We start from the raw sequence: 10,104 nt of genomic DNA, 5'->3' as shown, positions 1-10,104 counted from the left end.
CCCCCCAATTACAGCATTTCTAACACATTAAATTCTTTATTAAAACATTCCTATTCCTTAAAAATCCTGATTCCTTAAAAATCACTAACTATTAACATCTGCACATTTTTCTAAAAGGGATGCAGTTTATAGCAAAAGTAAAGAAATACAACATTTAGGTATAATATAGAACCCCTTTCACTAAACATCAATTGTTTTAAACTACAGCTTGTTTTAACTTGAACTTTGCTATTTATGAGTGCTCCTGAGAAATAGACAGGTGTTCCAGAGCCTTACAGCATTTTGAGTGATTAAAAGTCACGCATTTCCTTGCAGTTCTCTGTGCAGATGAAGTTAAAACATATCAGTAGCTTTGTTTAACATCGAGTTTGAGAACATTTTAAGAACTGAAACCCTTTTGTTTTATTTGTCAATGCCCAATTCCTCATAACTTACTAACTTGCACCTATTTCTTTCTGCATGGGTAGATTATTTTCTGTTTCCTCATTCTCCCCTACTAACCATGAAAGGAAAAAACAACTACTTTACACTAGATGCTTCGTGTTCCAATGACCTCTCCTGATTGTTCTTCCTAATTTTCATATTTTCTAAACAAAAACTTCTTCTTCCTAGTTCTATTTTCTTTGAATTTTAAGTAGGGTGACCAACTTGTGATAGTTTTCCTGGAAACTATTTCATCCCATGTCCCAGAAACCCCCTCAGTCAAAGCAAAGCAGGATGGTTTGTAACCCCAGCTTTAAGTTTGAGCTAAAGTTAACTTGCACTGAATTTAAGATTAAGACTCAGCTTCGACCATTGTAGCAGGCTTCATTGTCAATCACAGACTGTTACTCATTCATTCATTCAGCAAACATATATTAAGTAAAACACAACTCCTTCTGCCATCCGAAATCCATTAAGTGACTCTTAACATTTCCACCCTTTTCTGCAGTTTTTTTAATGCCAGCAATTTGTATTATACATCTTCTAAGGCCTGCAGTGACGAACACAGCATCTAATCCACGTAGATGCTTCATTAATGGCTACTAAATGAAAGAAAAAAATTAATGCCCCTCTTTTCCTTGGGGCTACCACTTTCATCACTCTAGAAGCTTGTAAGCTCCTACATGAAGATCAAGAAAGCTCCTGGGGGGGGTGAAAAAGGGGATACCAGGGGACATCATGCTGTCACAGGGTCTCTGTTCAGATAGGGATGGTGGTACCCAACAGATTTTTGAATCTGCCTCCAACTTCAAAATTCCCTGTTACTCTTCTGGGAATAAAATCTCTCCAATTTGTTTTCCATGGTGTTTGTATTTATATTCATGAGAAGCTAGCATTTAGGAGGCATTCATAACTCAGGAGCAGTCTTAATTTTGCATCAAACCTCAAAATTGAAGAAGAGGAGGTCGTGGTGACTGGGGTGGGAGGAGAGGAATTTGCCTGAGAGGTTGTCCTCTATTCCCAAATAAGTTCTGTCTCTCTTTCCCAGCCAGACTCTCTATAAAAGGGAAAACTGGACAACAGGCAGTGGGAAAGGGAGCATGTCCTGGCAACTTTCTGTGAAACGCGTACACCATGCTGTTTACAAATTCCTGCAGCTAGCCCCGGAATCCAAATGTAGACAACTCTGTTTATGTAACCAAAATAGACACTTAGACCACGTGATTAAGGTGGCTGCTAGGGGTTGCACCCCTGTTTGGAGACATTTGCTGCAGCTGAGGCCAAAGGGGCACAGGGCACAGGATCCCCTGGGACCCTGGGCAGGTAATACAGTTCTTTTAAAGATTAGTTTTCTGGTCCAGAAATCTCCCAGGACAGGCATGTCTAAGATGCTCAGGAGAGCTGAGAGAAGTCACAACCTGAATCTTTTCTTTGCTGTCTGTCACAAAGCATGGGGTTCTTGATCTAAGAGGGACTCGTCCTGCAAGCCACAGCACCATCTCCTCCCAGCCGGGGACAGTGAAGGGCTCGAGCCAGCCAGTTCCTTTCTCAGCATGGTGTTTGGAATGAGGCACCCCCCGCTCCTAACCAGCAAGAGAAGACTTCCAACATGTGGTTCCAATCAGCCGCCCACTGTCTGGGTCAATAAGGAGGCTCGAATGTTCTAGGGTCAGGAGATGTACAGCCCAATGAAACATTCCTTCTGGAATTCCTTCTGGAACCCTGGTCCCAAACTCACCGTGTCCTTCACACCCCTAGCTCCCCATCCTCGTGACCAGGATGGCCTTCCTCCAAGAGACCCATCTTCAATATGCAGCCCAAATGGCATTTTCTCTCTGAACATTCCCCAACCTTTCCCCATCTGGAAGAAGTTGTTGCTCCCTTCTCTGCGGATCATGGTCACCCATCCCTTGCACTCATAGTCACCTATGACCTTGAAGTCAGGGACTGTGTTTTGTCATCTTTACACCAGACTTGGTTAGGCCTGGCGTGGCATCTGACAAGAGCAGCCACATTGCTGAATGGCTTACCTTTCTGAGTCACTACGAGACAACATCCAGGGACCAGGTGTCCGGTCTATAGGTTAAGAGCAGGAGCGGAAGTGCCCCAAATTGGGGATGCCCAAATGATCCTGTCAACTCCCGCATCCTTAAGAAGGAAGCTGACATTCGTGTCCTGGCTTTGGAGGCCGGCTGTGACCGCCTCAAGCCCGCTGAGGCTCATCTCAGGGGGCTTCTCCCAGCTCTCTGCACTCCAGGCGCCTCGTACTTCTCAGCTGCTGGAAGGAGCCATGTGCCTTGGGGCCTTTGCACACTGTTTACGCTCCATACTCACTCTGCTCATCCTACTCACCATCCAGGTATCCACCTAAATGCCACCCCATTAGAGACAACTTCCTGGACGGCATCCCCCCAGTCTAGATGCAGTCCCCTCTTACCTGTCTGCACCCTCGCCAGGTGCTGCTCTCAGAGTCTCATGGGCACTTATTCCCTGTCGATGACAGAGCTGGGCTTTGACCCCAGGGAGTCTGGCCTTGGCTCCGTGCACATCCCCTCCCCAAACTCAATTGTTTGTTTTCTGTCTACTTTCCTGCTTGACTTGTGGGGGCAATAATGCCTTCTTCTCCACAGTCTTCCCAGAGCCTAGGAACAAACAAACTAGTGAATGAATTTAAGAATCGACCAAAGGCGGCCAGAAGAATGTAGGAGAGAGAGCCTTGAGCAACCAGAATCGATGTCACCTTAAGGCAAGACCAAGCTTGAACTCAGCCATGACCCACCGCAAAAGGCGCTTCCAGGAGACAAAAGGGGACTGACTGTTCTCCGCCCGAATCAATGGGATCTTGCAAGGCAATTGAGTCAGAGGAGAAAAGGCAACAGCTTTAAGCTGAGTGTCATTTTCTCTTTTCCTTTGGAAAGAATAAAAACAAGTGTTTGTCAGTGAGTTCTGAGGGAATGGTGAGTGGCGGTGGCATGAAGCAGGAGGAAGGAAAGTTCTGGATAGTCAGAATCTCTGATCTCAGATGCAGACTCGAGGAGCAAGAGGTCCCATTGAAGTCACACTTGGATGCCAAGCTCACAGAGCAGGCAGGGGCCCCACGGCTGCCAGGAGCAGCCCGGGCACACACAGACGGCCATTCACAGCCCGCGGCCGCGGCCCCCTCCCGCCGCCCGCCGGGTGCACCCCCGCAGCAAACAGAACGCTCTGTCTCCGTTCCTGAGTCAAGCTGCACAGAATTAACTGTAATAATTGGCAGGTGGGCCACTGGCTTCTGGGTCTAATTCACTGGGGGCCCATGAGAAAAAAACTGGACGTTCCACAGCAGCCGGTATTTAGTTTGGGCTCCAAGAAGCTTCAGCTTTCCATGACAAGGAACGAACTGTGTGGCTGCAGCTGCCCTGGGCAAACAAGAGCTCCAGCACAGCCTCGGAGAAAGAGGCCCCCTCCGGCCAGCATCAGTTTGCTCCTTGGGGAAAGGGGAGGAAATAGCCTTTGACCTGCGGCCCTTCTCAGCAGCACAAGATGATGGGGGAGAGTGGAGTCTTTCCAGCAGCATTTTTTTTTTTTTCTGGATGGAAGGGAGTGATCATGACTTCCAGAGATCTTCCAGGGCATGAATACACTTGTAGTCCTTCCCATGAACACCTGTGGTAATTAGGGATGCTTATCCCCAATCCACAACCGAGCCACCGTTTTGACAGTACCTACTGCCCGCACCATGGCAATGAGCCACTTCTGCTGTGGCACTCCTGCTGTTGCCCACCGCGGGCATCATGAATCAACAGTGGTCATCTTTCCTACGGAGCCTTAGACATGGACTCAGAATCCTTCTCAACTGTGTACCCCAGGAAGCCATCACAGATTGATGGGAGTTAACAGGTGAGTTCACTTCAATTTAGTAATTCAGAAGAGACCAAAGGTGTAATATCCTCAGAAAGTTTCTGCGAGGAGAAGGGTGAAGTGACGTCCTACTTCAGGACTGTGGCTTGGATACTGATTACTGCCCAGAGAAAGAGTGGCCCGCCCAAAGGTGTAATATCCTCAGAAAGTTTCTGCGAGGAGAAGGGTGAAGTGACGTCCTACTTCGGGACTGTGGCTTGGATACTGATTACTGCCCAGAGAAAGAGTGGCCCGCTGTTGGAGATCCTCAGGGAGGGGAGCCCTGGATTTCATTAGAGAGACCCAGGCATGGTGGCCCAGGGCTGGGACAGCCAATGCCAGGGGCACGTCCTTTCTGCTCATCCCACCATGCACTTGAAGCTTGTCCTTCCATTGGAGTTTTTGCCTCCAGTCTGATACAGCAGGGACAGAACTGGCCGCCACCCCCAAGTCAACTCGAGGAGACAGCTGTTCCTCCACATGTCTCCCCACACTCCTGTTCAGCAGGCTGAGTGTGGGGTCTTGATTGTTGGGAGCTAATGTGGAGCACTGACGTGGGAGGACTGCACCCTCCAGGGCTGGGAAGTGTCGAGGAAGTGGCCTCCCTTGGGGTTGGGCCCACATTCTCCATGGAGGAGAAGGCCCTATGTCCATGCTGCAGTTAATACCAACTGTCCCTCCCTGGACAGTTGTCCTTGCCACCTTGGGTGTCCTTCCAATGGGCTTTAGGAGGATGTCTCCTAGATTCTCATCCCTACTGCTATTTTTCCATACGTTAGGGACAAAAACCAGAAGCAATGACAACAGCGTCTCCAGCTTTTTGGCCCAGTGCTGGAGGGGAGCATCCTGGGTCATCCCAAGTTGGGTGCTGTGTCCTGAGCTCTTACCCACTGCCCTAAGAAGGAGGGGGACCTTGGCAGCTGCCTCTCTCCTTCTCTCCTTGCGGTATAACCTTGATGTGAGGGCTGAGAGCTTAGGTCCTTGAGTCAGACTCCCTGCGATTTTCACTGTCACTTTATCTCTCTAAGTCTGTTTCCTCACCCGCAACGTGGGAATAATGTTATTGCCCCCTAGGACTGCTGTGAAGACCAGAAGAGATGGGCCACATAAAATGCTTTGCGTGCAGGAAGCAGCCAGCGAATGCAGGCTGTTATCACTAACATGAGATAGGTGCTTCAACTATGCCACCTCTCCTATGGATTTTTAAAAATTGTGGTAAAATACACACAACATAAAATTTACTATTTTGACGTGTACAATTCAGTAGCGTTAAGTATCTTCGCAATGTTATGCAACCAAGCCATTATCTAGTCCCAGAAAGTTTTCATCACCCCAAACGGGGTACCCATTAGCAGTACTCCCCATTTCTCCCCTCCTGCCAGCCACTGGCAACCTCTAGTCTGCTCTCTGTGTCTATGGATTTGCCTATTCTGAGTATCTCATATAAACGCAATCATACAATATGTGGGTTGTTGTGTCTGGTTTCCTTCACTTAGCATAATGTTTTCAAGATCCACCCATGTTGTAATATGTATTAGTATGTTATTCCTTTTTATCACTAATAATGTTCCATTATATGACTAGGATATACTACATTTTGTTTATCTATTTATCTGATGAAGGACTTTAGGGTTCTTTTCACCTTTTGACTATTGTGAATAGAGATGCTATGAACATTCGTGAGCAGGTTTTTGTTTGAACACCTGTTTTCAATTTGGGGGTTATATGCCTAGAACTGTAATTGTTGGGTCACATGGTAATTCTTTTTAACTTATTGAGAAACCACCAAACTCTTTTCCATAGTGAGTCTACCATTTTACATTTCTACCAGCAACAGATGAGGGTTCTAATTTTCCCACACCCCTGCCAACACCTGGTATTTCCTTTTTTTTTTTTTAATTGTAACCATCGTAGTGGGTATGAAGTGGTATCTCCTTATGGTTTTGATTTGCATTTCCCTAACGACTAATGACATTAAGCATCTTTTCATGTCCTTGTTGACCACTTGTATAGCTTCTTTGGAGAAATGCCTATTCTTTTGCTCACTTTTTAATTGGGTCATTTATCTTTTTATCATATCTTCTATGGATTTTAGGTCATTTGCTAGCCAATGGAGTCAGGCAAAAGAGTCAAAAACACATGAGGGCTGGCCGGTTAGCTCATTTGGTTACAGCGCAGTATTGTAATACCAAGGTCAAGGGTTCAGATCCCCTTACTGGTCAGCTGACAAATAAGTAAAGAAATAATTTAAAAATACATGAGTTCGCAGCTGCCGCCGTTGCTCTCTAATGCCAGCACTGCCTCTGGCTCGCCAAGCTCCAGCCCGAGGAAAAGAGGGTTCAGTAAGGAGGTCGTTCTACCACGACTCATACAAAGCAGACAGCCCGCAAGTCGACCAGTGGTAAAGCACCCAGGAAACAACTGGCTACAAAAGCCTCTCGCAAAAGTGCGCCCTCTACTGGAGGGGTGAAGAAACCTCATCATTACAGGCCTGGTACTGTGGCACTCCCTGAAATTAGACATTATCAGAAGTCCACTGAACTTCTGATTCGCAAACTCCCCTTCCAGCGTCTGGTGCGAGGAATTGATCAGGACTTCAAAACAGATCTGCACTACTGCACAGCTACTGGTGCTTTGCAGGAGGCAAGTGAGGCCTACCTGGTTGGCCTTTCGAAGACACCAATCTGTGTGCTATCTGTGTAACAATTATGCCAGAAGACATCCAGCTAGCACACCGCATATGTGGAGAATGTGCTTAAGAATCCACTATGATGGAAACATTTCATTCTCAAAAATAAAAATTTCTCTTCTTCCTGTTATTGGTAGTTCTGAACATTAGATATTTTTTTTCCACGGGTCATAAGGTACCTAAGTATATGGTCGCAAGTGGAAAAACAGGGGACAGAAATCAGGTATTGGCAGTTTTTCCATTTTCATTTATGTGTGAATTTTTAATATAAATGTGGGGACATAAAGCATTAATGCAAGTCAAAATGTTTCAGTGAACAAGTTTCAGCAGTTCAACTTTATAACAATTATAAATAAACCTGTTAAATTTTTCTGGACAATGCCAGCATTTGGATTTTTTTTTAAAACAAGTAAATTCCTTATTGATGGCAACTAAACGGTGTTTGTAGCATTTTTATCATACAGTAGATTCCATCCATTCAGTATACTTTTCTAACTGAGTTGTCCTACATGCAAGTACATGTTTTTAATGTTGTCTGTCTTCTGTGCTGTTCCTGTAAGTTTGCTATTAAAATACATTAAACTATAAAAATAAAAATACATGAAAGTGTGTTTGTGTTGGAGCGTGACAAATTCAATCTCACAGTACAATCTGGATGTGCAGGGAACGAAGTAAAATTTTTAAATTTTATCTAAAACTTGCTTATCTTCCTTCTGGGTCTTTACTGTTGATTAGTAGGGAGAAAATTAATTTAGTTCGATCTGCTTTATAATTTAGATCCTAGAACTTAAACATCCTTCCCAGTTATGCTTAGTCTTTCTAGGAAAAACAAAACAAACGCAAATTCTAAGTCTCTGAGATTTCTCTTCCCTGGCCCAAAGGCGGTTACAGCCTTTGAAAAAAACTAAGGGGTGGTGATGGGTTTGTAACCTCAATGCAAAGGTGATGTCTCAGCATCCTTGGTGTGGTGACTTCTGCCTCCTCTGGACTCCTGGACCATGTCCTTGTCTGCTGGCTGAGCCTCGTCATGCTGGATATTGTGGCCAAAGGCTATGGCTATGTGGTCAGTCTTCTCTTCCGGGCTCTGTCAGAAGCCACCTGCTCCCAATGACTCAGCCTCCCCTAGAGGTCTGGCTGTGACGTCCCCTGGGCCATCCTCATGGAGAGGCCGTCCCGACTCCAGCCAAACCCATGGCCCCTCCTGAGTCTCACATCCACCATGGGTAAACCAAGGGCAGCTCTGGAAAGCTAAAGCCTTGAGGCTTTACTGCTGAGCCACCCTGCACCAGCACTTTTTCAGGATGAGCTATCCCCCAGGGCAGGTATAGCCAGAGCTCCCTCTGGCTCCGACAGAGGAGAATTCAGGAGGTGGTAACTAAACCAGTCCTTTGGGGTAGGGAAAACATGTCAGGGTGAGATCTCTGCCTCTGGGTCTCCTTCACTCCTCACAGCACCTGACACAGTGTTAGACAAAGAGGAGACACTCAAGCAATCAATTGCTTGTGTTGACTGTCCAATGAAAGCCTTGAGAGGTTGAAGCCTTTACGTCAGTGGCTATTTCTCTTTGAATGAGAGGAAATGTTCAAATGGCCACCCCAAGCCCATCTCTACCATTGACCTTGAACTCCCCCAACATACTGCCCAGAAACTGACATATGTACAGGGTCTGTATTTATAACCCTTCCCTGCCAGTTCTGCAGGCTCAGAAGAAGGTATATTTCCCTCTTCTCCGAAGCTAATTCTCCTGTCTTTGCTCATAATTCCCATACCTCTGTCTTCTTCAAGACCTAGACCTTGAACTCAGGAAGAGCTCAAGATAGAGGATGCGCTGCTCAGACCTGCAGAGACGTGGTTGACCAGTTGGCTTATTGCTGGCTCCAAAGAGCATAAACTTCTGTGTCCTCTACTACCTGCTGGTTTTGCCATTGCTTGATGAATATTTACATCCTGATCTGCCTGACAGAAGACTGCAGAATCATGAGCATTTAAAGGTCTCTGTGATGAGGGGAAGAAAGCCCAAGCCATCAGCCCAGGAAGCCCCCATTGGAGCAGAACTGATGAAAGAGGCTTGAAAAAACAAGTCACGACCGTGCTCAAGAGGATGCAATTACAGTCTGAGAAAAGGACTTCCTGGAACTAGAAGAAAACATTTTTAATTTTAAAAACTCGGGAAATAAACAGAAAGGAGCAGTGAATTAGAGGTCTAGAAGACCAAGAGAAAGAAACAGCCCACAATATGATAACACAAAGAGATGGAAACCAGGAGGAGACAGTAGGAGACTTGAAGGATGAAAGTGGAGACATGAGATTCAAAAGATAAAAGTTACAGAAGGAGAAAGAGGGAAAAAAAAGAACAGATGAAGAAGTGATATTTAAACAAATAACAGAAGAAAATGTTCATGGCCTGACACAAGACTCAAGACTGTAGATTGAAAGGCCCCAATCCCAGACAGGATTATTTTTTTAAAGACACACACCTAGACATGACTTGGTGAAATCTCAGAATTCTAGGGATGAAGAAAATCATTTACGGGGTGAGAGAGAGTGAAGGGGTCCGAAGGGAGATACAACATTTTCTCATTATAATTTTGCATTGCTCTGATGAGAACTCTGAAAATGAGTACTCATTTTAACGTTGATGAAGAAAAATATTTAATGCCTTTTCATGATTCCCTTTTGTCTACGAACCCTCGGAGCCCAGCATCTACAGACACGCCTGAGCCTGAACCCAACACCTAACTGTCCTGTTCTTTTGCCTCCTGCCTCTCCCATGAAGCCAGCAAGAAAGCCTTCTTGCACCTGTACTTTGAGCCTGGAACGCACTTGGCATTGACAGGCAAGGAGGAATAAAGTGTAGTTTCTATCCTCCAGGAGCACAGAGTCCTCCGCTGCGGCAAGCCTCTGGGCCTTTGCTCTTTTTGTTCTTTGCTGATCGTATGAGTCCGTTTTGTGTTGCTATAACAGAACACCTGAAACTGGGTGATTTATAAAGAACAGAGGTTTATTTGCTTATGATTCTGGGACAGCTGCATCTGGCACAGGCCTCAGGCTGTTTCTACTCATGGCGGAAAGTGGCAGGCAGCTGGCAGGTACAAGCACATCACATGGCGACA

At 45.8% G+C, this 10,104-nt stretch overlaps 1 pseudogene; it reads left to right on the top strand.

Annotated features, from left to right (window-relative positions):
- Nucleotides 1-6,652: 6,652 nt before the first annotated feature.
- Nucleotides 6,653-7,582, top strand: LOC103589052 (annotated as a pseudogene).
- Nucleotides 7,583-10,104: the final 2,522 nt, after the last annotated feature.

The sequence above is a fragment of the Galeopterus variegatus genome, unplaced genomic scaffold (assembly GCF_000696425.1).
Source record: "Galeopterus variegatus unplaced genomic scaffold, G_variegatus-3.0.2 Scaffold643, whole genome shotgun sequence".
In the NCBI taxonomy this organism is placed as follows: domain Eukaryota; kingdom Metazoa; phylum Chordata; class Mammalia; order Dermoptera; family Cynocephalidae; genus Galeopterus; species Galeopterus variegatus.
This window is presented reverse-complemented; position numbering and strand designations above follow the sequence as displayed.